Here is a 23,922-nt window from a genome sequence, read left to right as displayed (position 1 = left end):
TCATGCTCCATTTAAAGAAAATACCTTGCCTCTAATAATAAAGAATGAACCACTCAAGAAAAATTGTACATGAGAATTAGGTGGTAATAATAGAAGTCATTGAAACCAGCAAGCATGTACACACACACCCACACACATTGGATGGCATGATAAGGAAAGTGTTTATTGAGTTATTTCATCTACACTTAATGAAGAATATTTTCTTTTTTTGTTGTTCTGTTTTTCTCTTTGATAAAATATCTCACCATTTATACAATTACACAACAAAAATTGCTTGTTGAATCTTCTCCTGAAAACAAAATGCGAATTAAAACTATAATAAATTCTTAGTTTCTCAACATAGGTAAAGTTTTGTTGTGAGTAGTGAGAATGGCGCTGATAATGGACTTGATTAATTTCATGCTTTAGTATATGTAACAAGTAATGCTTCAGCAGCTTCTAATTCTCAGAGGGGAGAAAAGGAAAATTGTATTTTTCATTTTGGAACATTTCAAGTAATATTAAATTCCTGATGAAAATTCTCCCACCCAACCAATGATTTGTTGATTTCAGACATCTTTTACTTAAATTTACTAAATATATTTTTGTGTGGCACACTATAAACAGTAGTATTTGTGGTTATCAGTTACATATATAGGTTGATTATCATATAATATATTCGATTTCAATATAACAAAAGCACTTCAGAGTTTATTGAGTAATAAACTTTATCTACTTTACTTGGCTTAACTCTCTGAAATAGGAATTATTCCTTTTCTTTATTTGCAAATGAGGAAACGGACAATCTAAAAGATTAAATAATTTGTTCAAGATCATGTAGCCAGGATGTTCAAAATCAGACTTTTGGCTTGTTTTTTCTGACTATAATATGCTGTTACCTATTTGGCATAAGCTCAAGTTATTGACTAAGATGATTAACTGACTGATTAGGTTTATTGATTAGTTCATTTAGTCCTTCAATAAATATTTGTTCAGGCATTATGCTAGGCACAAAGATACATTGATAAAAATTATATTGACCATTGTCTCACTGATGTGAAGAAAAATAAACAATTATGCAATTTTAAGGTGTTATAATACTGTACATATATACTGTAAAGTGAGTCTCTATAAGAGATAAGAATATACGGTATCAAAAAGAAGGGAATGACTATGTCTGCCCACTGAAGTCAAGGTGGGCTTAACAGGGTGGGTAACTCTTGAAAATAAACCTCGAAGAAGTAGGAAATTTATTGACACATAATTGCCAGAACCAAAGTTCTCACCCCTAATGCATTTGGCACTCTTGGAGTGATAGGTAGCATGTAATTAAAACTTGACATGTGTCCAAAGTGCTATATATGATTTCTAAAGTGATATGTTTAATTTTAAAAATACCTATATTGAATAATTACTATTTCATTCCTAATTTTACAGTTGAAGGACATGGGGAACAAAATTATTAGGTAACTTGTCCAAGTTAACATATCATGAAAAGGCAAAAGAAAGACTATAATTCAGTCAGTTTGAGTCCCAAATCCTTTCTTTTAATCTTTACACATCTTTCCAAGATATGGCCTTATACGGAGTGTCATCTATCCACTTGTCTGTATTTTGGAAAATTCTAATTAAATTCTAAAATGGAAAAGCATTTCATTTACATTTTCATGAACACCAAGTTGACTTCAGTATCCTATTTATCCCTTCAGAATTTTTAGATAGGAAAAGATAAAATGAGTTTAAAATGTCAGTCAAACAAAACAGCTATTTCACTAAAATAAGCTAGGTATGACTTGATCAAATTTCTTAACCTCTAAATCTGTTTCCTCATACAGAAAACAGAAATTGTAATACCTGCTTCAGTCATTTCTGGCTGATCAAAACCTTTTTACCATACTTTGACAACTTCACTGTTTCTAGACTTTGTTCATCTTACCTTTCAAAGGCAGAATTATAAAATCAAACTAAACACTACAAAAAACAAAGTCAAAATATCATTCAGCTTCTCGGGCAGCAAGAGGAACCTAAATGGGCCTAACCAGATGCACTCGCGCAGGAGGCTGACTTGGAAGTGAGCTACTGACGGAGCCTGACTGAGGCATCCATTGTGCTGGCAGGCATGGTGGTAAGCAACCTGGGTCAGTAGTAAAAGCCTGTTTATTGAGTCCTACAGAACTTGGAAGTTTTCTTTCCAAACTCTGCTTTCCCAAAGATTCTGCAGTTCTTCTAATAACCATTAATGCATCCCATTTCAACAATGTAGATGGAATGGATTCTATTTTTTTCAACTCAGATGACCAGCACACCTAAGTTTTAGAGCTATTATGAAGATTCAAGGCATGGTATAATGTAGAGCACTTACTGTAGTAGCTATATGTGATGAATGTTCAGCAAATGGTAGTTAAAGTATCCATATTTTAATTTCTGCTGCTGCCTTATAATAAACATCTGGACATTGTTATTATTTGATAATTCAGTTTTAAATTGTTCTAGCCACGTTTGAAGTAGTCTATTAATTTTTTTCTTCAGATTTTATGATATTGAGTGAATTTTAGATAGACTTTAATATCTAAGAATAAAAATTGCAAATTTTTAAATAAAGCAGTAGGAAGTCCTCAAACTCATTAATTATCTTATCCTCATTTTATTCTGGCTTTTGCTGAATTTTGTAGAATTTTTAATGTTAGAAATAACAGAATATGTAAAAAAATATTTTTCTCCTTTAAAATAGTAAATTACATACAGTGCTGTTAAGAGCTATAACATACATATAAATTGATTTTGACTTATTGTGACACTGATGTTGTAGGTGAGATTGCCAGATCCAAATGATAAATTCTTTTTTCTAAAAAATTATTGATGATGGCATGCAGACAAAATCTAATATGATCCAAAATTAGAAAGTCCCAAAAGGGCTTCACATAGGATGCAGTTCATAGTGAAAGACAATTAAGAACAACTATTTCCTGCAAAATTCCTCCAGAAAGAAGAGAACTTTACTTCAAAGACAGATTAATTCATCCAAGGAATCAGAGGTGGTCAATGTGCATTCAAACAGCTTACAGGAAAAAAAAAAAAAAGAAAAGAAAAAACTACATTCACAGAAAAAGGCTATTTCAACCCACAGGAGTTGGGCATTACATTATGTAGGAGGAGAGAAGCTCTGGTGAACTAGGTCCAGAAAGTCTGCAATGGTCTCCACAGGGAGTCTTTGTGTAATTCCACTTCTGCAAGAAAGGATGAGTTGGATCTGGGGAGGAAGCAAGTCTTAGATTTCTGATTCACTGAAATCCTCTAATAAATGAATGCATTTATAAAATAATATCTTGGCCAATTGACATATCTCTTAGACTCTGCAGATTGGAAATACTAGAATAAAATACTAAATAATTGCACGGAATTTTTTCTTAGGTTCCTCCTCAGGCTATCACCATCATTTTTATTGACTGATAGGGGAAACAGAGAGAGATGCAAACTGCCGTTGTTTAAAACTACAGTAAGGAAGCACGCTTGGCAGCTTTCATGGATTGAACAAATATTTCTTCAGTATAACCTGTGTGCGAAGCAACGTGTTAGGCAGTAGTGTTGAGGTGGAAAGGAAAGAACAAATAAAACATTGATCTTAACACTTTTTTGTCACTTTAAAGAGATTTAAAGAAATTGCCCAAACTTCAAATTCCTCTCTCTCTTCCTTCTCAGAATGCCAATGCTAATTGGTACAGTACTGTACCAGTACTGTTAATGGAGATTTCAGTAAGTCTGGCCATATTTCCTCTGGGACACTGCCCTTTCCATGTGCCATGATGCCTAAATGAGCATTTTTGGTATCATCTGAACCCCTCCAATGGATTCTACCTGGGGTGAACAACTTATCCAAGGGAAGGCAATTTATAAGGTGGCCAGTTACTTTGTAGGTGGACTGCCTGAAAAGAGATTCATGGCTCAATGAGATTTTAACTCTAGTGAATATGAATTGGGAAATGTGAAATAATGAGTAGAAATTATAGCTGCAAGCCCATGAATATAAGCCAGGAGCAGTAAGGATACAAAGACAATGCATACATTGAAGTTATGAGAAAGAAACGATGAAACCTTTTGGAAGAAAGAGGGTGGAACAGGCTTTCAAAGAGAAACAGAGACGTGTTTAGAGAAAGACAATGTACATAAGACAAAATGGAAAGAGTTCTTTTTGTTTACATCTAACTTGACTCCCAATGAATCTATCGGTCCTGTTAATGTGAATCCTTATAATATTTATACTCTAACCTTTTGCCTAAAGTAGTTTGACAAATATGCCTATTCCTTTTATCACCCAAAGACTAATTAAAATAGTTCTGTGAATTTTCTGGAAATTTTGTCACATACAGCATCCCATTATTATTCCTTGTATCATATCAGAAAACAGAGGCAGATGGATGCTGGCTGAAGTTACCAAATATGCTTAGCAAAAGAGCAAGGGTTAAAACATGTCCTTGATTTCTTGTTAGTTCTCCTTTAAGGATAGCTATTTAATTGAAATATGCCTATAGCTATTTAGATGTATGAGGCAGGTTAACTATTAAAAAAAAGTTATTTGGATAGTGTTTGCATTAATTCAAAACAGAATTAGAGTACAAGTTGTTTTTTAAGAACATACATGGCTTTATTCCAAATGATTAATAATGGTGCATTAGCAATGAATGCACTATCTTAGAACTAAACAATGATCCACATTACACTAATATACAATTAATATTCTGAGGCTATCATTATTTGACATGACAATAACTATTTGCAAACAAAGAAAAGCTACACTTTATTTTCTATTCAGTGATAAATAGCTGATGCAACTTAATTTTTTTCACTATATTAATTATTTGAATGAATTACAAAAATTTGTTTGAATATGTTTTGGTATTACAAATACAGATAATTCAGAAACTCTTTTTTGAGTCCATAGGGTTTATTGATTAAATTCATCTATGAATTAAATATTTGCTGGAATCACCAGTTTAGTCCAATGTGGTATTTATTGGTGGTATTATCAAATATTCTAAAATGTCCCTAAAGGTACACAGAGCTTTTCAATATGCCAAAGCACTAGAACCTGTCAAATCTGATCCTATCCAACCTTTGTGACTCTGCGCCTCGCTGGGTTCCTACATGAAACTGATTGAATTGAACATGACAAGAAACCACATGCCTATTTTACACTTCTTCCACTGTAGGTATCCTTTCATTTTTAGGAAGTGTGCATGAATTTTTTTTTTTTTTTTTAATCATCATTTTATTGAGATATATTCACATACCACGCAGTCATACAAAACAAATTGTACTTTCGATTGTTTACAGTACCATTACATAGTTGTACATTCATCACCTAAATCAATCCCTGACACCTTCATTAGCACACACACAAAAATAACAAGAATAATAATTAGAGTGAAAAAGAGCAATTGAAGTAAAAAAGAACACTAGGTACCTTTGTCTGTTTGTTTGCTTCCCCTACTTTTCTACACATCCATCCATAAACTAGACAAAGTGGAGTTTGGTCCTTATGGCATTCCCAATCCCACTGTCACCCCTCATAAGCTACATTTTTATACAACTGTCTTCGAGATTCATGGGTTCTGGGTTGTAGTTTAATAGTTTCAGGTATCCACCACCAGCTACCCCAATTCTTTAGAACCTAAAAAAGGTTGTCTAAAGTGTGCGTAAGAGTGCCCACCAGAGTGATCTCTCGGCTCGTTTTGGAATCTCTCTGCCACTGAAGCTTATTTCATTTCCTTTCACATCCCCCTTTTGGTCAAGAAGATGTTCTCCATCCCACGATGCCGGGTCTACATTCCTCCCCGGGAGTCATATTCCACGTTGCCAGGGAGATTCACTTCCCTGGGTGTCTGATCCCACGTAGGGGGGAGGGCAGTGATTTCACCTTTCAAGTTGGCTTAGCCAGAGAGAGAGGGCCACATCTGAGCAACAAAGAGGCATTCAGGAGGAGACTCTTAGGCACAAATACAGGGAGGCCTAGCCTCTCCTTTGCAGCAACCGTCTTCCCAAGGGTAAAACTTATGGTAGAGGGCTCAACCCATCAAACCACCAGTCCCCTATGTCTGTGGTCATGTTAGCAACCATGGAGGTGGGGTAGGCGAATACCCCTGCATTCTCCACAGGCTCCTCAAGGGGGCACTACATCTTTTTTTTTTTTTTTTCCTTGTTTGTCTTTTTTCTTTTCTTTTTTTTTTTTTTTTAACTTTCCCTTCTTTTTTCAAATCAACTGTATGAAAAAAAAAGTTAAAAAGAAAACAAACATACAATAAAAGAACATTTCAAAGAGACCATAGCAAGGGAGTAAGAAAAAGACAACTAACCTAAGATAACTGCTTAACTTCCAACATGTTCCTACTTTACCCCAAGAAAGTTACATAATATAGCAACATTTCAGTGAACTTGTTCCTACTACATCCATCAGAAATTAACAGACCATAGTCATTTCTGGGCATCCCCAGAACGTTAAATAGCTTATCTGTTCTTCTTGGATTATTGTTCCCCCTTCCTTAATTGCTCTCTACTGCTAGTTCCCCTACATTCTACATTATAAACCATTTGTTTTACATTTTTCAAAGTTCACATTAGTGGTAGCATATAATATTTCTCTTTTTGTGCCTGGCTTATTTCGCTCAGCATTATGTCTTCAAGGTTCATCCATGTTGTCATATGTTTCACCAGATCGTTCCTTCTTACTGCCGCGTAGTATTCCATCGTGTGTATATACCACATTTTATTTATCCACTCATCTGTTGAAGGACATTTGGGTTGTTTCCATCTCTTGGCAATTGTGAATAATGCTGCTATGAACATTGGCGTGCAGATATCTGTTCGTGTCACTGCTTTCCGATCTTCCGGGTATATACCGAGAAGTGCAATCGCTGGATCGAATGGTAGCTCTATATCTAGTTTTCTAAGGAACTGCCAGACTGACTTCCAGAGTGGCTGAACCATTATACAGTCCCACCAACAATGAATAAGAGTTCCAATTTCTCCACATCCCCTCCAGCATTTGTAGTTTCCTGTTTGTTTAATGGCAGCCATTCTAACCGGTGTTAGATGGTCTCTCATTGTGGTCTTAATTTGCATCTCTCTAATAGCTAGTGAAGCTGAACATTTTTTCATGTGTTTCTTGGCCATTTGTATTTCCTCTTCAGAGAACTGTCTTTTCATATCTTTTGCCCATTTTATAATTGGGCTGTCTGTACTATTGTCATTGAGTTGTAGGATTTCTTTGTATATGCAAGATATCAGTCTTTTGTCAGATACATGGTTTCCAAAAATTTTTTCCCATTGAGTTGGCTGCCTCTTTACCTTTTTGAGAAATTCCTTTGAGGTGCAGAAACTTCTAAGCTTGAGGAGTTCCCATTTATCTATTTTCTCTTTTGTTGCTTGTGCTTTGGGTGTAAAGTCTAGGAAGTGGCCTCCTAATACAAGGTCTTGAAGATGTTTTCCTACATTATCTTCTAGGAGTTTTATGGTACTTTCTTTTATATTGAGATCTTTGGTCCATTTTGAGTTAATTTTTGTGTAGGGGGTGAGGTAGGGGTCCTCTTTCATTCTTTTGGATATGGATATCCAACTCTCCCAGCCCCATTTGTTGAAAAGACCATTATGGCTCAGTTCGGTGACTTTGGGGGCCTTATCAAAGATCAGTCGGCCATAGATCTGAGGGTCTATCTCTGAATTCTCAATTCGATTCCATTGATCTATATGTCTATCTTTGTGCCAGTACCATGCTGTTTTGGCAACTGTGGCTTTATAATAAGCTTCAAAGTCAGGGAGTGTAAGTCCTCCCACTTCGTTTTTCTTTTTTAGAGTGTCTTTAGCAATTCGAGGCATCTTCCCTTTCCAAATAAATTTGATAACTAGCTTTTCCAAGTCTGCAAAGTAGGTTGTTGGAATTTTGATTGGGATTGCATTGAATCTGTAGATGAGTTTGGGTAGAATTGACATCTTAATGACATTTAGCCTTCCTATCCATGAACATGGAATATTTTTCCATCTTTTAAGGTCCCCTTCTATTTCTTTTAGTAGAGTTATGTAGTTTTCTTTGTATAGGTCTTTTACATCTTTGGTTAAGTTTATTCCTAGGTACTTGACTTTTTTAGTTGCTATTGAAAATGGTATCTTTTTCTTGAGTGTCTCTTCAGTTTGTTCATTTCTAGCATATAGAAACATTACTGACTTATGTGCATTAATCTTGTATCCCGCTACTTTGCTAAATTTGTTTATTAGCTCTAGTAGGTGTATCGTTGATTTCTCAGGGTTTTCTAGATATAAGATCATATCATCTGCAAACAATGACAGTTTTACTTCTTCTTTTCCAATTTGGATGCCTTTTATTTCTTTGTCTTGCCGGATTGCCCTGGCTAGCACTTCCAGCACAATGTTGAATAACAGTGGTGACAGCGGGCATCCTTGTCTTGTTCCTGATCTTAGAGGGAAGGCTTTCAGTCTCTCACCATTGAGTACTATGCTGGCTGTGGGTTTTTCATATATGCTCTTTATCATGTTGAGGAAGTTTCCTTCAATTCCTACCTTTTGAAGTGTTTTTATCAAAAAGGGATGTTGGATTTTGTCAAATGCTTTTTCAGCATCTATTGAGATGATCAATTGATTTTTCCCTTTCGAGTTTTTAATGTGTTGTAATACATTGATTGTTTTTCTTATGTTGAACCATCCTTGCATGCCTGGAATGAACCCCACTTGGTCATGGTGTATGATTTTTTTAATGTGTCTTTGGATTCGATTTGCAAGTATTTTGTTGAGGATTTTTGCATCTATATTCATTAGGGAGATTGGCCGGTAGTTTTCCTTTTTTGTAGCATCTTTGCCTGGTTTTGGTATTAGATTGATGTTAGCTTCATAAAATGAGTTAGGTAGTGTTCCATTTTTTTCAATGTTTTGAAAGAGTTTGAGTAAGATTGGTGTCAGTTCTTTCTGGAAAGTTTGGTAGAATTCCCCTGTGAAGCCATCTGGCCCTGGGCATTTATTTGTGGGAAGATTTTTGATGACTGATTGGATCTCTTTGCTTGTGATGGGTTGGTTGAGGTCTTCTATTTCTTCTCTGGTCAGTCTAGGTTGTTCATATGTTTCCAGGAAATTGTCCATTTCTTCTACATTATCCAGTTTGTTGCCATACAGTTGTTCATAATATCCTCTTATAATTTTTTTAATTTCTTCAGGATCTGCAGTTATGTCACCTTTTTCATTCATTATTTTGTTTATATGGGTCTTCTCTCTTTTTGATTTTGTCAGTCTAGCTAGGGGCTTGTCAATCTTGTTGATCTTCTCAAAGAACCAACTTTTGGTGATATTTATCCTTTCTATTGTTTTTTTGTTCTCTATGTCATTTATTTCTGCTTTAATCCTTGTTATTTCTTTTCTTCTACTTGGTTTAGGATTGGTTTGCTGTTCATTTTCTAGCTTCTTCAGTTGATCCATTAGTTCTTTGATTTTGGCTCTTTCTTCCTTTTTAATATATGCGTTTAGTGCTATAAATTTCCCCGTTAGCACTGCTTTTGCTGCATCCCATAGGTTTTGGTATGTTGTGTTCTCATTTTCATTCGTCTCTATATATTTAGCAATTTCTCTTGCTGTTTCTTCTTTAACCCACTGATTGTTTAGGAGTGTGTTGTTTAACCTCCAGGTATTTGTGAATTTTCTAAGTCTCTGATGGTTATTGACTTCTAATTGTATTCCATTGTGGTCAGAGAATGTGCTTTGAATAATTTCAATCTTTTTAAATTTATTGAGGCTTGTTTTATGTCCCAGCATATGATCTATTCTGGAGAAAGTTCCGTGAGCACTAGAAAAGTATGTGTATCCTGGTGATTTGGGATGTAATGTCCTGTAGATGTCTGTTAAATCTAATTCATTTATCAGATTGTTTAGGTTTTCAATTTCCTTATTGGTCTTCTGTCTGGTTGATCTATCTATAGGAGAGAGTGATGTGTTGAAGTCTCCCACAATTATTGTGGAAACATCAATTGCTTCCTTTAGTTTTGCCAATGTTTCTCTCATGTATTTTGTGGCACCTTGATTGGGTGCATAGACATTTACGATTGTTATTTCTTCTTGCTGAATTGCCCCTTTTATTAGTATGTAGTGGCCTTCTTTGTCCCTCAAAACATCCCTGCATTTGAAGTCTATTTTATCTGAGATTAATATTGCTACACCTGCTTTCTTTTGGCTGTAGCTTGCATGAAATATTTTTTTCCATCCTTTCACTTTCAGTTTCTTTGTGTCCCTGTGTCTAAGATGAGTCTCTTGTATGCAACATATTGATGGTTCATTTTTTTTGATCCATTCTGCGAATCTATATCTTTTAATTGGGGAGTTTAATCCATTTACATTCAACGTTAAAACCGTGAAGGCATTTCTTGAATCGGCCATCTTATCCTTTGGATTATGTTTGCCATATTTTTCCCTCTCTCTATTAATATCCTTTATTGTACCCATACCGAATCTCTTTAGTACTGAACCTTTCTCCAAGTCTCTCTGTCCTGTCTTTGTTTCTCTGTCTGTAGGGCTCCCTTTAGTATCTCCAGTAGGGCAGGTCTCTTGTTAGCAAATTCTCTCAGCATTTCTTTGTCTGTGAAAAATTTAAGCTCTCCCTCAAATTTGAAGGAGAGCTTTGCTGGATAAAGTATTCTTGGCTGGAAATTCCTCTCACTCAGAATTTTAAATATATCGTGCCACTGCCTTCTCGCCTCCATGGTGGCTGCTGAGTAGTCACTACTTAGTCTTATGCTGTTTCCTTTGTATGTGGTGAATTGCTTTTCTCTTGCTGCTTTCAGAACTTGCTCCTTCTCTTCTATGTTTGACAGTGTGATCAGTATATGTCTCGGAGTGGGTTTTTTTTGGATTTATTCTATTTGGAGTTCGCTGAGCATTTATGATTTGTGTATTTATGTTGTTTAGAAGATTTGGGAAGTTTTCCCCAACAATTTCTTTGAATACTCTTCCTAGACCTTTACCCTTTTCTTCCCCTTCTGGGACACCAATGAGTCTTATATTCGGACGTTTCATATTATCTATCATATCCCTGAGGTCTATTTCGAGTTTTTCAATTTTTTTCCCCATTCTTTCTTTTATGCTTTCATTTTCCATTCTGTCATCTTCCAGGTCACTGATTCGTTGTTCAACTTCCTCTAGTCTTGTACTATGAGTGTCCAGAATCTTTTTAATTTGGTCAACAGTTTCTTTAATTTCCATAAGATCATCCATTTTTTTATTTAGTCTTGCAATGTCTTCTTTATGCTCTTCTAGGGTCTTCTTGATTTCCTTCATATCCCGTACTATGGTCTCATTGTTCATCTTTAGTTCTTTGAGTAGCTGCTCTAGGTGTGTCTCTTCTGGTCTTTTGATTTGGGTGCTTGGGCTTGGGTTATCCATATCGTCTGGTTTTTTCATATGCTTTATAATTTTCTGTTGTTTTTGGCCTCGTGGCATTTGCTGAACTTGATAGGGTTCTTTTAGGGTTTGTAGACCAGTTGAAGTCCTTATCTCTAATTTATCAGATCTACAGCTTCGTGGAGTACACTTTCTCTAACTAACCAGCAGGTGGCGTCCACGAGCCACCTGTTCTCCACAAGCCAGATCTCCCCTGCTTAGCCTTTTTGGTGAGTGGGGGAGTGAGTCTTGTGGGGCCCAATTGGTGTACCAAGCTTGCGTGTGTAGTTGGTGTTGCCTGCCCTGTATGTGGGGCGTGTTTCTGGGCAGTCGGGGAGGGGGGGTGGCCCTAACAATCAAATCTCCCTGATGATCCTAGAGTTTAAAAGCTACTGCAATAGTCTAATCCTTCAGTTCAGTCCTGCCACAGTTTGTCTCTGCCACTGACCCACAAGTCTTTGGTATTGGCGTATGGCACCTGAGACTTGCAAGTGGGCCCCTCTTCCAGGCTGTGCACCCCGGGTCCTCTGTTGAGGGATGACTGTGCTATGTCACAGGTGAGTGCCGTCCCCCCAGGGCAGTTCTGGGCTGCTGGGCTGTGTTGGGAGGCTCCCAGTCTGCTCAAATGATGGCTGAATGGGGCTCTGTTAATTCACACTGCTCCCCCTTCCCAGCTCTGGGACATTCAGCTGAGGTTGCAGGGAGGGCTAATGTCCACGCCCAGTTTTGTGGTGTGTGCCTGTTATTTGAAGCACTTCCGTCACACTGGGTTGTCTGGGGCAGCTGTGGGCTATGGGGCTGGCGATGGGCAGGAGTGTTTCCTGTCCACCAGGATGGTGGCTGTGAGCGGACACCCCCCTTTTCTTGGGAAGTTGTGTTGTTTAGTGAATTTTCTCAGCCACTGGATTATTGCCTTTTGTCTCAGAGCTCTCTTAGTTCTGCTCTTGACTTGACGTGCCCAAATTTCAATTCTTTGAAGCTTTCTGTATTGAGCTTCTTAGAGTAATTGTTTTAGAAAAAGCAAAAAGGATTTAAAAAAAAAAAAAAAAAAAAAAAACAGCCCTCCTCAGAGATCTAATGGGTTATTGAAATGCTAATAGACAAAGCAACCAGGGCCATTAAGGAAAGGTGCACAGGGCAGAGAGATCAGCCTTGCTTCGGGATTTGCATATGCGCCTCAAGGCCTGATCTCCGCCCTTCCCCTTTCTGTGTTCACCAGAACTCCAAAAATCCTCTGCTTTTATTTTGGAGTTTTTCGTGTTGTTTTTTTTCTATGCCTGTCTCCTCTCTGCTGGGCTGGCTGCTCTCAGAGTCTCTGGTGTCTGGTCTCAGTCTATCTATGGTTGGAGTTTGAATCAGTAGAATGAGTTTCCGATAAGAGCAGCCACTGCAGTTCTCCCTTCTCCTTCCTGGAGCTGACAGCCCCTCCTCCCCCGGGACTGAGCCTGGCAGGGAGGGGCGCGGGTCCCCTGGCTGCAAAAACTTACAGATTTCGCTGATCTCAGCAGTTCCACGTTTTCATGAGTGTTGTATGAAGTATGCCCAAAGACAGATTGCTCTGTGGTGTCCAGTCCACGCAGTTCCTGGCTTTTTACCTACTTTCCTGGAGGAGTAACTAAAACATACAGCTCACCAGTCTGCCATCTTCATGAATTTTTGCATTATCTTTGGTGTTTACATTCCACTAAACTGCATAGATTTATTTCTTGTTCATGTTTCTTGTCATTTGGTGGTCCCATTAAATATATAGTCTTCCATTCAGGAAAATGTTCTTTTACTATATAATTGATAATTTGTTTCTTCATATTTGATCTGCAATTCATATTGTGCAGATGGACAGATAGACCACTTGAATTTATCCTCAATAATGTCATCTGTGTTATGAGAGAGATCCTTAAAATTACCTTCTAGATTACTAGCTTAGTATTAACTCTGTATATTTTATTTTTGTGCTTTTACTATTCAACTGCATAGTTTTTTTTTCTTTATGTGAGAAATTCTAGGTTTACTGAACAATCATGCATAAAATCCAGGATTCCCATATACCACCCTATTATTAACAGCTTGCATTGTTGGGGAACATCTGTTGCAATTGATGATAGCATATTTTTAATTCTAGTCCCTCATTTAACTTAGTGTTCACTGTTTGTGTAATGTAGTTTTGTGGATTATTCTTTTTTAATTTTCTGTGACCATATAAATAATCTAACATTTCCCCTTTTAATCACATTCATATAGATATTTCAGTGCTGTTAATTACATTCCCAGTGTTGTGCTCCCATCACCAACTACAGACTTTAAAAGGTTAAGATTATATTATGAATTTTCCAGAAATTTTTCTTGTTTTTTAATTTCTCTTTTTCCTCTCTTTTCATATTCTATGGGTAGGATAGCCAGCCTCTTGCATTTCTTGGGAAATAAATTATTAGAATTTTTCTAAAGTTTTCTTCTGTTTTCTGAATTTTTTCTGTTTCCACTGTCAGGAGTTATTAGATAATTCAGACTTGGGACTTTTTTTTATGCTGCCAGTTTTTCTTAGATATCTATGATTATACGACTTAGTTCAATAGCATGGGTCTAATTTACAGTTATACAACCACAAATGGTTTTAAATTGATTTATAATTTCTGGGACTTTGCATACCTGGAATACTTTTTCTTTCTTCATAACCTTCCAAACCAAACACATCCCATTTTAATGCTCATAGATGCCCCTGTTTCTTTATTGGGATGACTTTTACTTATCTAACAGGTCTCTGTTTATATGTTTTATGAGCCTCCTTCTGTTAAGCCTACCTGTTTTGACTCATGTACATCCTCCATAATTATCTTGACTCTTAAATTTTTAATTGCTTGTTCAGAATATAGTATCTCTAAAGTGCTGAGGGTGAAAAATAGTGTCAATCTTGCTCATCATTGCATTCATTCTCTTTCCTAGTACTGTGCCTACCACAAGTTGCTACACATAAGCATGAGCTAATGGACTTACGTTTCCCTTAAAAGTGTTAGTATTATATGAAGCTATTAGTCTCAAATTGTTTCTCTAAAAAATGTGCAATTTATCTGATTTTATTGGGGGACAGGAAGAAAAATAAGACACAGGACAATGATGAAATAGAATGTAATTAAAGGAACTTAATTTTTCCAAAGATTAAATTCAAATTTATGAACACATAAACTGTCAAGTTTTGCATTTTGTGATCTGGTCATCTTCAACACAACTTGAGAAGGATTTGATATTTATTAATTCCTAGTCTCTACTTCTTTTAAAATTATACGATTACAAAAATCACTAAAATTTCTTCAGCTGCAGGTAGCTAGACCCTACTCAAAAAGTTCATTCATTTTCCAAAAAACTTCCTCTCCCTAGGTAGCCAGCATTTATAAAACAAATATTGGACATCTTAGTATAAGCTTTTTTAGTAAGCAATCAATAGAATGCTAGGTAAATAAGCGACTAATAGAGTAACCTTTCTTCTGCAGACAATTTTCTAAATTTTACATGTTATAGTAACTTCAGAAATGAAAAAAGAGATTATATTCACTTTGAGGCACATACATTCCAAGGCTCACTCAGCTCTGTGCTGTGCTGTTTAGATTTACAGTTAGCTATTTAATTTGGGTTTCAGTTCCTTGGAACAGAATATGGGAAGAATTTCCTGATGATTAGGTTATTGCAATTTGAACTTCATCTGGAAAGCATTTCCATGTCATGTTTTTCCCCTGTTTAATTTCACCACCACCACCACCTCTTCCACTGTGAGGGACAACAAGCAAGTACAGAATAGATACAGGCTGAATAGCTCCATTTGTCTTATACTATCAGTGCCTAGTTGCAACACAATGATAAATGGGCACCAGTAAATCTGTTATGGACAAAGACAATTGGCACAGTTGTGTATTTTCTGTTTGCACAGTCATACAAATAATGACAATGAAAAAAACAAACATTCACACAGATACCTATACCTACACACATAATTCTGATTCAAGCCAGTAAATGATAGCCATAAAGATGTTCTTCTAAGAAGGTAGATAAATCATCTCCACCAATCACTCATTGACAAAGTTTATCTTTGTTGCGGGAAAAAAAAAGTGTTGAAAGTTAATCTTCAGGAACATACTTTATACACCTGAGCTTTAAAAAAAATCACTGGATTGAGAAAATAATAATATATGCTGATTACTGATAGTATTATTTTAAATGCCTGCTTGTAGATGTAATTTAAATGCTATTGGAGGCTATTTAAGGCCACTATAAAGGATATATATCGAGAGAGTGACAGAGACAGAAAGAGAGAGAGAGAGAGAATCCTTGAAATAATCATTGCAATTCGTAAAATGAAAACACCAATCCAAAAGTTTCATCCTGCATGTGTTATCTATTTTGTGGATTTCTTCTTGATCTGCATTATTTACTTTCTTCTGCTTACTTTGGGTTTAATATTGCTTGAGTTTCCTAGGCTGCTCCAAACAAATACCATGAAATGATTTGGCTTAAACAATGGGCATTTATTCACGTACCGTTTTAAGGCCAAGAATATGTCCAAATTAAGACGATGCTTTCCTTTCAAAGACCAGCTGCCAGTGATCCTTGGTTCCTCTGCCACTTGGCAAGGTACATGGTGGCATCTGCTGGTCTCTCCCTTCTCTTCTGGGTTTCATTACCTTCAGCTTCTTAATTCCATGGTGCATGTTCTCTCATTCTCTCTCTCTTTCTCTCTCTCTCTCTGTTTTCATTTATCCATTCCATTTATAAAGCACTCCAATCATAGGACAAGTCCCATCCTGAATGAGGTGAGTCACACCTTAACTGAAGCAGCCACATCAAAAGATCAACTTACAATGGGTCCACACCCACAGGAATGGACTAGATTTAAGAGCATGTTTTTTTCTGGGGTATATACAGCTTCCACCAACCACAAATATGCTCTTCTTTTTTCTAGTCCATTAAAGTAGAAAGTGAGGTCATTAATATGAGGCCTAATTTCCTTTTAATACAGGTTCTAAATGCTATAAATTTTCTCTTTAGCATGGCTTTAACTGACCTCTATGCATTTTGCTATATTGTGTTTATTTTCTTTCAGTTAAAAATGCATTCTGATTACTCTCTTGATTTCTTCTTTAATTCATCTTAGATTTCATATATTTTTTTAATTTTCCAGATACTGCTCTTATGATAGTATACTTCCATTTCCTCCTTTCTGGCCTTTGTTCTGTTGTGTTTTATCATTTAATTCTACATTAAATACCACACTATACTATCATTACTTTTGCTTTGAACAATTATGTTTTTCTATTAATATACTATTTTTAGAACAGTTTTATATTTAAAGAAAAATTGAGCAGATAGTACAGAGTTCACATGTAATCCCCCAATCCCATACATAATTTCTATTATTTGTATCTACACATGCATGGAACAATTGTTACAATTTATGTACCAGTATTGATACATTATTGACAAAGCCCACACTTTGTTCAGATTTCATTAGCTTTACCTACTGTCCTAGTTCTGTTCCAAGATCCCATCCACAGGCTACATTATATCTGGTGGTCATGTCTCCTTGGACTCCTCTTGCCTGTGAAAATTTCTGAGTTTCCTTGTTTTGGATGACCTTTAAGTTTTGAAGAGTACTCATCAGGCATTTTGTAGGAATTCCATCCACTGGAATGTGTCTGATGTTTCATACATGATTAGCCTGGGATTATGGAACTTTGTGAAAAAGATCAGTGAGGTAAAGTACCATTTTCATCACATCAAGTAAAGGATATACATTATCAACATGGTTTGTGACTGTCGATGTTGAGCTGATCACCTGGCTGAAGTCATGTCTTTCTGTTTACTCCACTGTTAGGTTACACGTTTTCCCCATCTTTGGAAGGAAGTCACTCTGCAGAGCAAATACTTAAGGAGTGCAATTATCTTTTACAGAAATTTTGTATTTAAACCATTGCATTTTTTACCTATAGATGTTTTGCCATCTTTATATTTTCCATATGTCCACTTAATGTGCTCCTTCTACTTTTAGGTATATGTGAAGATAGTTACAATATAACTCTTTCAATGTCCTAATCTACAAATCTATTTCTGTGACATTTCTGGGTCTGCTTCTATTAATTGATTTTTCACTGACATTTAGATCCTCTTTTCCTGCATTTTTGCATACTTGGTGTTCCGGTTTGCTAAGGCTGCCAGAATTCAATACCAGAAATGGATTGGCTTTTATTAACTATAAATTTACAGTTCTAAGGCCATAAAAGTGTCCAAACTAAGGCATCAACAAGAGGTGTCCTTCCCTAAAGAAAGGTCAGTAGCACCCAGAACACCTGTCAGCTGGGAAGGCACATGGCTGGTGTCTGCTGTTACTTTGTTCCCAGATTGCATTGCTTACAGCTTCTAATTCCAATGGCTTTCTCTCTAAGCATCTGTGGGTTCTCACTTCGCTTCTCCAGGACAAACTCTGGGCTTCATCTCCTAGTCTAGCATCTTCAAACATCTTTCTCTCTGCACCTCCAAGCCTCTGGGTCTATGTAGGGTCTGAGCTTTCTCTCTCTCTCTCTCTCTCTCTCTCTCTCTCTCTCTCTCTCTCTCTCTCTCTCTCTCCTCTCTCCCCCCATCTCTCTCCCTTTCCCCCACCCCAAGCTCTCTTAAGGACTCCAGTAAACTAATTAAGACCCATGTTGAATGGGCAGGGTCACATCTCCATAAAATTAATCTAATCAAAAGGTCCTACCCTCAATTGGGTGGGTCACATCTCCATGGAAACAACCTAATCAAAAGATCCCACCCACAATAAGTCTGCACCCACAAGATTGAGTTAAAACAGCATGGCTTTTGGGGGGTACAAAACAATTCAAACTGGCACACTTGGTAAATATCAGATGGATACAAGACATTGTGATTTTAATCTTGTTAGAAGTTTTTGAATTCCTGTCAATATCCTTGAGCTGTGTTCTGGGACATAGTTAAATTATGTGGAAACTGATTCTTTTAAGGCTTTCTTTTATATATTCTTAGACACAACCAATTTTACTTGACTAATGAAGAGATAATTTTCTGATATTCTATTGGGGACCACTTGGATGAAGGTAACAAAATATTCCTGGTTTGAGTGAGCTTTGGAAATAGTTTTCACTTCTGTGTGTGATGTTCAGCACTCAGATTAGGACTCAGCTGAAAAAGCAAGGTGGTTTCTTTGAAGATACTCAGTATTCTCTCTCTATGCTGACATCTCCTTTTTGGTACTGTGCCTTACAAATTGTATATACCTGGGGTATCTACAATGCCTGTCCCCTGTCTTTGGGGAGATGGCCAGGCATTGCCTCATTTCTCTCTCCTCACATTGTTGCATGGAAACTCTCCTGGCAATAAATTGAGCTGATTATAAGGTTCACTCTTTTGATTCTCCTCTCTGAGGGATCACTTAAATGTTGTTTTATGTCCAATGTCTGAAAAACATTGCTTTGCATTTTTTCCCCCTCTTATTTAGTTGTTTTAGGTGAGAAAGAAGCCTGGTCTTGGTACACCATCTTGTACTTAAGTGGAATCTTCAGGTATAAAATAAGTTAAAATTGTTTGGTAGAGATGGAGAGAAATAATACATAATGAAGAATGGTCCAATTCAAAAGGAAAGTAAAAAATTCAAGCCTGCATGTAACTGTCTTTTATTTTCTCATTTGCTTGAATTATGATAACAAACTATCAATTTTTTATTTTACACCCCCATTCTTTAAAAAAGAAACTATTTTAAGTAAGATGTAACTCTTTAATTTTATTGCAAAGATTTTAGGTTTTGTTCTACAAAGCTCTCCAAGTGGATTACTAATGCAAATACTAGTAGTTTGAATATTTTCATCTCCTTAAATTATCCAAACTCAGTTGTGGATTTTAAACTATTCAAATGCACACCGGTCATAAGAAAGTAAGGGATAACAGTCAGAATGGGAAAAAAAGTCTTCCTTTCCTAGATTCTGCTTTCTAAATTAAATGTTCCCAGTTTTTTTTTTGAATTTTTACTGAAGAGATGAGTTGAAATATGAACCAAGATGAGCTCTAAACAAAGGAAGCCACAGCATAAGTACTATTTTTAAAGTTATCAAATCCATAATTATTTCTATCATTCCAATATTAAACAATAGTTTTATTATAATTGTATATACTACTACATGGTAAATATGTTATTGTTATAGAATATGTTAGGTATACACGTTATAAAAATCCAAATAAGTTGTGATTAAATATTTAATGTTTTATGAAATAATATAAAAATTTGACAAACTGGTATGTAAGTTAGGGAATATGAGGTTTTAACATTAAAACTGATTTTCATCTAGCTCTATTAATTTCACATGAGTTGCTTGTTTGTAATTAAATATTGTTTTTAAAAGGAATTTTTCTCAAATTCAAAAAGTGGTATTTTGGAAGCCAATGTGTAATTATAGTGTGCAAATCTTTCGTACATAAGGAATCTAAATACACACACATCAGTTGTCAAAAATTTTTGTTAGAATTTTAAAAAAACATGATTTGAGCAAACAGGATTGGTGAACACTTTGTAGAGGAGGTTTGCCAACAGCAAGAGAAAATAAGGCAATTCATAGTAAGAGCTGAAAATGAGTCTATCACAGTAATATTAACAATCATGAACAATGGCTATCATTTTTAGCACTCAGTATGAATTGTCAAAATCACTATCTAAGGTAGCAACTGTTATCATCCTCATTTATTAATGGGGAAACTAAGTCATTGAATGTTTGAGTAACCCACTTTTTGGTTGCTTCTGATTGGTGCTACCAACACTATTTCTATGTTCCTAAAATGTTTTATTACAAATAGCGCATTTACATTTTCATTGTTGTATATACAAAACAATATCAAGGGAAAACAAACAAAATAAACAAAAACCCACTCTAAAACAGGCTACTTTGGATATTTTATAGAGAGATGGAGTGATAGTCTGGTAATTTTTATGTTGGTCATATTAAAAAAAAGAGAGAGAAAATGTTTCTTGCTTTTATTTTCCTTTCCTTTACAAACTATCTTTTACATTTTTGGTTTATATTGTGGAGGGTATCAAAATGTGCCATTCTGTTTGGAAAATAGCCCAGTTTCTACTATACACTTTCACATACAAGGTCTATATGACCTTTGTCCTTTGTAAGAGAAAAGCAGGGAGGTATCAACATCCTTTGATGCAATACCTTTCCTTTTTCTGTTGGAAATGGACACCAAGCTGGATGATAAATGGCAATCCCTATTACCTTATCCCACAAAAGTCACTTTTGGTTAGTTCAACATTTTTCTAAATCTCTGTCATTTGTTAATGCATATTATTTCATGTAGAGCACTGTGAGTTTAAAAGCATTAACTTTTTACTATGTTATATACTGGAAGTGAAATGACATATTTCAGGAAATTCTTTGTAATTTAGGCAAGAAAGTTTTCAAATTATGGCAATCTTTGTTAGTTATTAATGTTATGTCTTAATTGGAACACATTGCCAATAAGAATTATTCATCTACTTTTTTAAAGCTGACATGGAAAATTAAAATTTCAGTTAGAGAAATTTCAAATGGTTTTCTTAGTAGAGATAATAACAGCCTTCCCACTCAGTAATTTCTCTTTTTGAATGCTTAATATAAAAGGTTTTTGAGCAGTAATTTTGTCAGTGTGCCTTTTCAATAAGTAGAGAGGAGAAAACACATACGCTGAAAATATGTGAGAAGCTGCAGTACTCCCTCTTATTTCATCCATCTCAAAATTTCAGCTGACAAAGACTATTGAATGTAATAAGGATGTCATTAAATATTATTGACAAACAACTGTGGTAAGCCTGTAGGTATCCATAATATGGAATAATAGCTAACACTTAATATTTTATTGAGCATCTTATATGCCAAACATTTTACAATCATTATCTCATTAATTTTTAAGGCAACCTTATGAGAAAGGCTTATTTTCTCCTCATTTTGTAGAGAAGCAAACTGAGGTTTATTAAATGTACACAATGATCATGTGTCATTTGTGCTTCATAGTATTCTTAGCTGATCATACACACTACACTGGGGAATTTTAAATATTTTTTATATCTTCTATTAACTTCCAAAAGACATGAAAAAGTTCTCCATGCTATTATTTGAGCACTTTCCTAAATACCTTCCCTACAGTAAAGTAAGCTGCTCTAGCACATCTATAGCCAATTACGTATATTAAATCAGGCAGTGTTTTCAAGCGTAAAATCAAAGGAACTTTTAAATCTAGAGATACACATAAACAGTGTAAGAGTAAACTCACTGGGATTGGTTAATGTCATTATGCAGTTATGATCGTTGTAAATTTAAAACAGCTGAGGTTTGAGGATGTAAGCAAAACACTGGCCTTAATATTTAAAATAGAGTAAAACTCATATAACTAATTTTTTTGTAATTACCTGAGGGAAACAATCTCCCAAGTTCTATACCAGTGGAACATAAATATGCTGCTCTTTTAGCAGGAAATAATATTGCTGACCTCACAAAATTTTTTACAGTACTCCTACTGTATGGTATTTGTATATCTATCCTGAAATTGGAGGAAAGAAAAAGAAATTTGGAAGAGAAATTGGAACAGATAAATTGGATTTCATAAAAATTGAAAAGCTTTTGTATTGCAAATGATACCATTAAGGATGTGAAATGAAAACACAAAAATGTGAGAAAAATTTTGCAAATCATATCTGATAAGGGACTTTTATCTAGAATATATAAAGAACACTTACAACTTAATAATAAATAGAAAAATAACCAGATTAAAAATGAGAAAAATGATTTGAATAGACATTTCCCCAAACAAATAGGTGGCCAGAAAGCACATAAAGAATTGCTCAATATCATTAGCCACTGGAGAAATGCAAATCAAAACCACAAACTCTGTATCTACTAGTGCAACCAGAAAAAAAAAAAGATATTAAAAAAATGTTGGCAAGGATGTGCAGAAATTGGAACTCTCATACATTGCTAGGGGAAATATGAAATGGTATAGCCACTTTAGAAAACAGTTTGGCAAGTCTTCAATAGTGAAACAAAAAGTTATATGATCAAGCAATTTCACTCCTGGGTATACACCTAAAAGAAACAAAAATGTATCTCCACACAAAAACTTCAACAAATATTTACAGTAGCATTATTCACTATTTCCAAAAAAGTAGGAAGAAACTAAATGTCCATGAATTGATATATGGATAAACCAAATTTTGTATAGCTGTTCTATGGAACATTATTAGGCAAAAAGAAAAATAAAGAAGTACTGCTACATTCTACACAGGTATAAAATTGAAAACATACTAAATGAAAGAAAATAGTTGCAACCAGACCACATATTATGTGTATCCATTACATGACATGTCCAGAATTGGCACATCTATAGAGACAAAAAGTATTCTAGTGGTTGCCTGAGACTGAGGACAGGGGTCAAGGACTGGAAGGGAATGGTAAGTTTTTGTCTTCTGCCTTTCAAATGACTATTCCCAATTTCACTCACAGCTCAGCCCTATGGTCTTGGGCAGAAAAATGGTACAGAATTTGGTTATATTCTTTTTCCCATCCCCAAATGTCTTCTTTCTATTCTACAAACTTCATATTCAGAGCACTATGGACATTTTCACTTTGAACATCACAGGGAGCCCAAAGCATTACTTTAAGTATTATTATGGTGAAATTTGAATTCTTGGGAAAATAAAAATAATTATTGCTTTTTATCTGAGACAGCTTGTTTCAAATTTAGATATTTAAAATATTTCACACTTCATTGAAAATTAAAAAAAATATTGCAGTTGATCAGATTTAAAGTAAAATACATGTGTGTATGTGTGTGTGTGTGTGTGTGTGTGTGTATTTGTATATATAGCCAAATAAGAACCCATATATTAGAGATAACTAAAATCAGTTGAAATGTGTTTATTTGTACCTGGTGCAGGATAAAAGCAGGACTGCAAAGGGGATCTATGATTTCTTGGACAAGCCATGTGTCAGAAGATAAGATATGCTTTTATAACTTCTTTCATTATAGGTATAGTCTTTCTACCCATATATTACCACCTAAAAGCCTATTCAGAGGAAATGAATAAGGTGTGAATATAAAATAATGGGAATATTCTTTGCACACTTATATCAGACCTTGAGTAGACCTAAAACTGTTGACATATTTGAGTTTTTATTTGTATTATTATCGTGTCATATTATTTTCAAAAGAACCACATGGCAAAGGCAGCCTCAATTCTAAACCTCACTTTACTACACTTTAAGTGAAATGATTGAAATAATTAAGAATCATTTTATCCTATTTCAAAAGTTATTTGAAAAAAGAATGTGATTTTGTTGATTTTTCATCAGGGATCAATCCCTGCTCCAGTTATCTGTTGCCAGTAGTGAGGATCCATCTAGTTCAATCACTGCTGCCACTTCCAACCCTGAGATTGTAACTTATCAGAGAAGGAAGCACAACTTCTGGGCTAGGTGGAGGCTGAAATAATGTCTATTA

This window comes from Choloepus didactylus, chromosome 6 (assembly GCF_015220235.1).
Source record: "Choloepus didactylus isolate mChoDid1 chromosome 6, mChoDid1.pri, whole genome shotgun sequence".
NCBI lineage: Eukaryota > Metazoa > Chordata > Mammalia > Pilosa > Megalonychidae > Choloepus > Choloepus didactylus.
Note: the sequence above shows the minus strand (reverse complement) of the source record.